Raw genomic sequence first — 6,355 nt, 5'->3', positions numbered from 1 at the left:
CATGTTTAGGGTAAAGACAAAATATGAAAGAAATACAAGAAATGGTTCTGAGGAGACTTATGTGACATAGGTAAATTGCGGCACAGAATATTACTGCTATACTGACTCTTTCTCACATATAAAGCCAGCGTTTCAGTCGGTTCAGCTGTAGGTCAGTGACGCAACGAAACAAACTCTGTCTCACAACAACTCGAAGCACATGAACCATAGAAACCAGCCCTCAACAGAGCCACATCACCCGTAGAAACCATCCCTCAACAGAGCCACATCACCTGTAGAAACCATCCCTCAACAGAGCCATATCACCTGTAGAAACCAGCCCTCAACAGAGCCACAATACCCGTAGAAACCAGCCTTCAGCCCAGCCATATCATCTCTTCCTCCCTGATATTTACTTAACCACGTTCAGTGACTTTATCTCGAAGCGTAATTAACAAAATCATTCCAATTTGTAGGGTATAGGCTTAAGGTTCAACCCGGATGAATATATTAACTGGTTTTACCTTTAGGCGTAGCAGAGCCGTCGAGAGAGATGAAGGAAGGAAGGAAGCGATTCAAATGTGTGTCTGTCTGGGAGTTTAGCTCTGTTTCTCTTTGTCCAGAACTGTGATAGTAGCTGTCCACGACTGTGTTAGCTGTCCACGACTATGTTAGCTGTGTTGTTATCTGTCCAGGACTGTGGTGGTGTAAGCTGTCTTGCAATATGTTATGTGTCCAGCAGTAATTCACCTGTGTGCCTCCCACACGTCGGCCCACCGAGGCACAACCTGACAGATACCGGCTTATGGTTGTGCACTTGAATGTATGTATGTATGTATGTATGTATGTATGTATGTATGTATGAATGTATGTATGTATGTATGTATGTATGTATACATATGTGACCACACGAGGAACTGTCTGTCCTTCAGTATGTGTGTGTGTGTGTGTGTGTGTGTGTGTGTGTGTGTGTGTGTGTGTGTGTGTGTGTGTGTGTGTGAAGATATAATTAATCAGTAATAAACAAAAGCCAATCGATCTATTCTTCACCAAGAGTTTCTCAAGTGACCCGGCGTGACTCCGTGTGACCTGGCATGACCCCGTGTGACCTAGCATGACCCAGACCAGGATATTCTCCAGACAAGCATTTCTAGCAGGAGACCGCCTGGTCTCTGGAATGAAGACTGGGGTCAACATGAAGAAAGATATGATAGAAATACCACATCCCACGAATGAAATGAAAGAAATGATTCATCCTTCTATCATTAGGATGCCATCTGCTTCATTCACCTTAAGGAAAACGAAAGGAAAATATATCTTGTCACGTGAAACATCTGTTAATAATATCATGCATCAAATTTCCCCCAGATTGTCTCCCTGAGTTGGTCATCTACATTCTCTCAATATCTGGTCAACTTTATCCACCTTCCCAACGAGGAGGAAGTTTTCCTTTATATATATCTTTTTCTCTCCTCCCTTGCCTTTGAAAGTGTTAGGTCAAGCTGAGGAGCCTTTACCCTAAACCTTACTTACCATGACAATGGATGTAGGAGGAGCGACCCTCCCTCACACCCTCCAACACCAAATAAAATCTACTCCAACAAAGAGTGTTGGCTTTGGCTCCCCAGCCTCCACCCTTCCAACATTCTTCTCTACAGACTGTATTACAGAGCTGTTGTGTTAGGTAGATGGTGGGAGAGGTGGGAGAGGTGGGAGAGGTGAGAGAGAGAGGTCATATGCCAAGCCTGACCCCGCTGCTTCTTCATGATTTTTTTTCGTCTTAATCGAAACTGGAACCATTCGACGCGCCTCCAACACAACCACATCCGACTCTACAACTCAGATACTCACGTGTTGTTATAGATTCCAGTCACGTGTTGTTATAGATTCCAGTCACGTGTTGTTATAGACTCCAGTCACGTGTTGTTACAGACTCCAGTCACGTGTTGTTATAGACTCCAGTCACGTGTTGTTATAGATTCCATTAGTTACTCCATGATCAGTTTGGTGTGCCCATTGCTTACCCATTACCTTGGTATTATCAACTAGTTATTCAACTACTGCCCATTAATTCCCCATCTAATACCCATTAGCTAGCCAAGCGTTACCCAAGTGCCAATTTCTAACCCATTAGCTATGTTACCCACTAGGTATCCAAGTGCTGCCCATTAACCACCTATTCATCAGCTACTAGTTACCTATTAACCACCCAATTACTTTCCCTCAATTTTAATCACGCCAAGAACCATTTACACCTTGATGAAGAATGAGCCAGTTCCATTCACAAGATCACCATCAATACCTAGATATACACCATCTATCTATCTATCTAACAACCACAAAACACACTGGAAGGGTTGATTACAATCCATCTATCACTGATGCAGGAGCTACAATGGGAAGGAGAGGGTATCAATTCCCCTCCCAGACCATGTTCATCATTCATCCTCTGAGCCTCATGGAACATCATTCACTGTCTCGAAACACTGAAGTCTTTCTCCTCCTCACACAGGGTCTGTTCAACAGCCAGGTGAAACGTGTTCACTATCAGTTTCATTCACCCAAGTGAAACTTTCATATACTGTCAGTTTCCTTGTAGTAAGCGAAACGTGAATACACTGTTAGCACCTTTGGCAAAGTGAAACGTACACTGTCAGGTATGCTTCCCCAAATGAAACTTGTCTACCGTCAGTTTCCTCTCTCTCTCTCTCTCTCTCTCTCTCTCTCTCTCTCTCTCTCTCTCTCTCTCTCTCTCTCTCTCCACAAGTTTCAGAAGTTTCTGCCAACACGCCCAATTCAACTAAACCTTAGATCGTCTTCAAAACTTCCTCTTGGAACGTCTACGAATGAACTTTAAGTCTACAAAGCTCCACAAATGTCTCGGAGCAAACTTGGGTCTACAAATATTGGATGTTTTCTGGAGGATTCTTCACCTTAGGCGTCTACGAATAAACTGCTGACGACGAAGGGAGATGTTTTCTTCTTTTTCCTGCCGTGTGACCTTTCATGTGTGACCCTTGAAGCTTCAGAACATAACATGGGGTTTGGGGCAGGGGGTTTACAGGATGGGGTTTGGGGCACGGGGTTTACAGGATGGGGTTTGGGGCACGGGGTTTACAGGATGGGGTTTGGGGCACGGGGTTTACGGGATGGGGTTTGGGGCACGGGGTTTACGGGATGGGGTTTGGGGCACGGGGTTTACAGGATGGGGTTTGGGGCACGGGGTTTACAGGATGGGGTTTGGGGCACGGGGTTTACAGGATGGGGTTTGGGGCACGGGGTTTACAGGATGGGGTTTGGGGCACGGGGTTTACGGGATGGGGTTTGGGGCACGGGGTTTACGGGATGGGGTTTGGGGCACGGGGTTTACAGGATGGGGTTTGGGGCACGGGGTTTACAGGATGGGGTTTGGGGCACGGGGTTTACAGGATGGGGTTTGGGGCACGGGGTTTACGGGATGGGGGTTGGGGCAGGGAGTTTACGGGATGAGGGCTGGGGCACGGGGTTACGGGCAGCGGGGTAGGATAGAAACGGTTGTCTGATAATGATATCTAGGACGAGGGTGTCCTAGGGGGCTGAAAACGAGGACTTCCTGGGCAGCTGGGAGGAGGTTTTCCTAGCAAGCCCTGAGAGGAGGGGTTTCCTAGGGGTGCTGGGAGACCGTACTGGGGGCAAGATAATGTTGTTGGCTGGCCAGCTGACCCCATCATACCTACACTCGTATGTTCCTGTACATGTTACATCCAGCCTATTGTCATGTGTTACTGACACGAGCCGTGTGTTACTGACACCAGCCATGTGTTACTGACATCAGCCATGTGTTACTGACACCGGCCATGTGTTACTGACACCAGCCATGTGTTACTGACACCGACAATGTGTTACTGACACCGATCATGTGTTACTGACACCAGCCACGTGTTAGTGACACCGACCATGTGTTATTGACACCAGCCATGTGTTACTGACACCGACCATGTGTTACTGACACCGATCATGTGACATCATATGTGACCACTGACATCAATATTGGATAATATTTGCCTCAGATTTTCAACTTGATCAGATTTTATTGAAAATCTGGGCATAAGTGCTATTCTATATGGTGATTAAGAATATCAAGTCAAAAGACTGCATTTCGTAAAATTAAGCGCTTAATTACATACTTAATATTAATCATAACTATATTATGCTAATTACTCGACTAATTGCACGAATTTTAAGGTTTTGACAACAGATTCTTGTTCAACAGAGGAAAAAGCATCTATGCTGAAATTTTCAGGAAAATAGATTTTTTCAAAAAATCAAGAAAAATATTTGGCTCAGATTTTCAACTTGTTCAGATTTTAATGAAAATCTGGATATCAGTGCTATTTTATATGGGGATTAAGGATATCGAGTCAAAAGACTGCATATCGTAAAATTAAGCGCTTAATTACTTACTTAATATTAATTATAATTATATTAATATCCTAATCACTCGACTAATTGCACAAATTTTAAGGTTTTGACCACAGATTCTTATTTAGCAGAGGTAAAAGCATCTATGCTAAAATTTTGAGTAAAATCTATTTTTTCAAAAAATCAAGAAAAATCCAAGGCAATACCCTTGGATAATATTTGGCTCAGATTTTCAACTTGATCAGATTTTATTGAAAATCTTGGCATAAGTGCTATTCTATATGGTGATTAAGAATATCAAGTCAAAAGACTGCATTTCGTAAAATTAAGCGTTTAATTACATGCTTAATATTAATCATAACTATTAATATGCTAATTACTCGACTAATTACACGAATTTTAAGGTTTTGACAATAGATTCTTGTTTAACAGAGGAAAAAGCATATATGCTGAAATTTTCAGGAAAATCTATTCTTTCAAAAAATCAAGAAAAGTATTGGGCTCAGATTTTCAACTTGTTCAGATTTTAATGAAAGTCTGGGTATAAGTACTATTCTATATGGTGATTAAGGATATCGAGTCAAAAGTCTGCATTTCGTAAAATTAAGCGCGTAATTACATATTTAATATTAATTATAATTATATTAATATGCTAATTACTCGACTAATTACACGAATTTTAAGGTTTTGACCACAGATTCGTATTCAGCAGAGGTAAAAGCATCTATGCTGAAAGTTTGAGGAAAATCTATTTTTTCAAAAAAATCAAGAAAAATCCAAGGCTATAGCCTTGGATAATATTTGGCTCAGATTTTCAACTTGTTCACATTTTAATGAAAGTCTGGGTATAAGTGCTATTCTATATGGTGATTAAGGATATCGAGTCAAAAGTCTGCATTTCGTAAAATTAAGCGCGTAATTACATACTTAATATTAATTATAATTATATCAATATGCTAATTACTCGACTAAATACAGGAATTTTAAGGTTTTGACCACAGATTCGTATTCAGACGAGCTAAAAGCATCTATGCTGAAAGTTTGAGGAAAATCTATTTTTTCAAAAAAATCAAGAAAAATATTTGAAAAATCTATTCTTTCAAAAAATCAAGAAAAATATTTGGCTCAGATTTTCAACTTGTTCGGATTTTAATGAAAATCTGGATATCAGTGCTATTCTATATGGGGATTAAGGATATCGAGTCAAAAGACTACATTTCGTAAAATTAAGCGCTTAATCACTTACTTAATGTTAATTATAATTATATTAATATGCTAATCACTCGACTAATTGCACAAATTTTAAGGTTTTGACCACAGATTCTTATTCAGCAGAGGTGAAAGCATCTATGCTGAAATTTTGAGGAAAATCTATTTTTTCAAAAAAATCAAGAAAAATCCAAGGCCATGGATAATATTTGGCTCAGATTTTCAACTTGTTCAGATTTTAATGAAGATCTGGTTATCAGTGTTATTCTATATGGGGATTAAGGATATCGAGTCAAAAGTCTGCATTTCGTAAAATCAAGCGCGTAATTACATACTTAATATTAATTATGATTATATTAATATGCTAATTACCCGACTAATTACACGAATTTTAAGGTTTTGACCACAAATTCGTATTCAGCATTGATAAAAGAATCTATGCTAAAATTTTAAGGAAAATCTATTTTTTCAAAAAAAATCAAGAAAAATCAAAGGCTATAGCCTTGGATAATATTTGGCTCAGATTTTCAACTCGATCAGATTTTTTTGAAAATCTGGGTTTAAGTGCTATTCTATATGGTGATTAAGAATATCAAGTCAAAAGACTGCATTTCGTAAAATTAAGCGTTTAATTAAATGCTTAATATTAATTATAACTATATTAATATGCTAATTACTCGACTAATTACACGAATTTTAAGGTTTTGACAACAGATTCTTGTTCAACAGAGGAAAAAGCATTTATGCTGAAATTTTCAGGAAAATC

Source organism: Panulirus ornatus, chromosome 5, assembly GCF_036320965.1.
Source record: "Panulirus ornatus isolate Po-2019 chromosome 5, ASM3632096v1, whole genome shotgun sequence".
Classification (NCBI taxonomy): domain Eukaryota; kingdom Metazoa; phylum Arthropoda; class Malacostraca; order Decapoda; family Palinuridae; genus Panulirus; species Panulirus ornatus.
The sequence above is the reverse complement of the archived record's forward strand: the minus strand, read 5'-3'. Positions refer to the sequence as shown.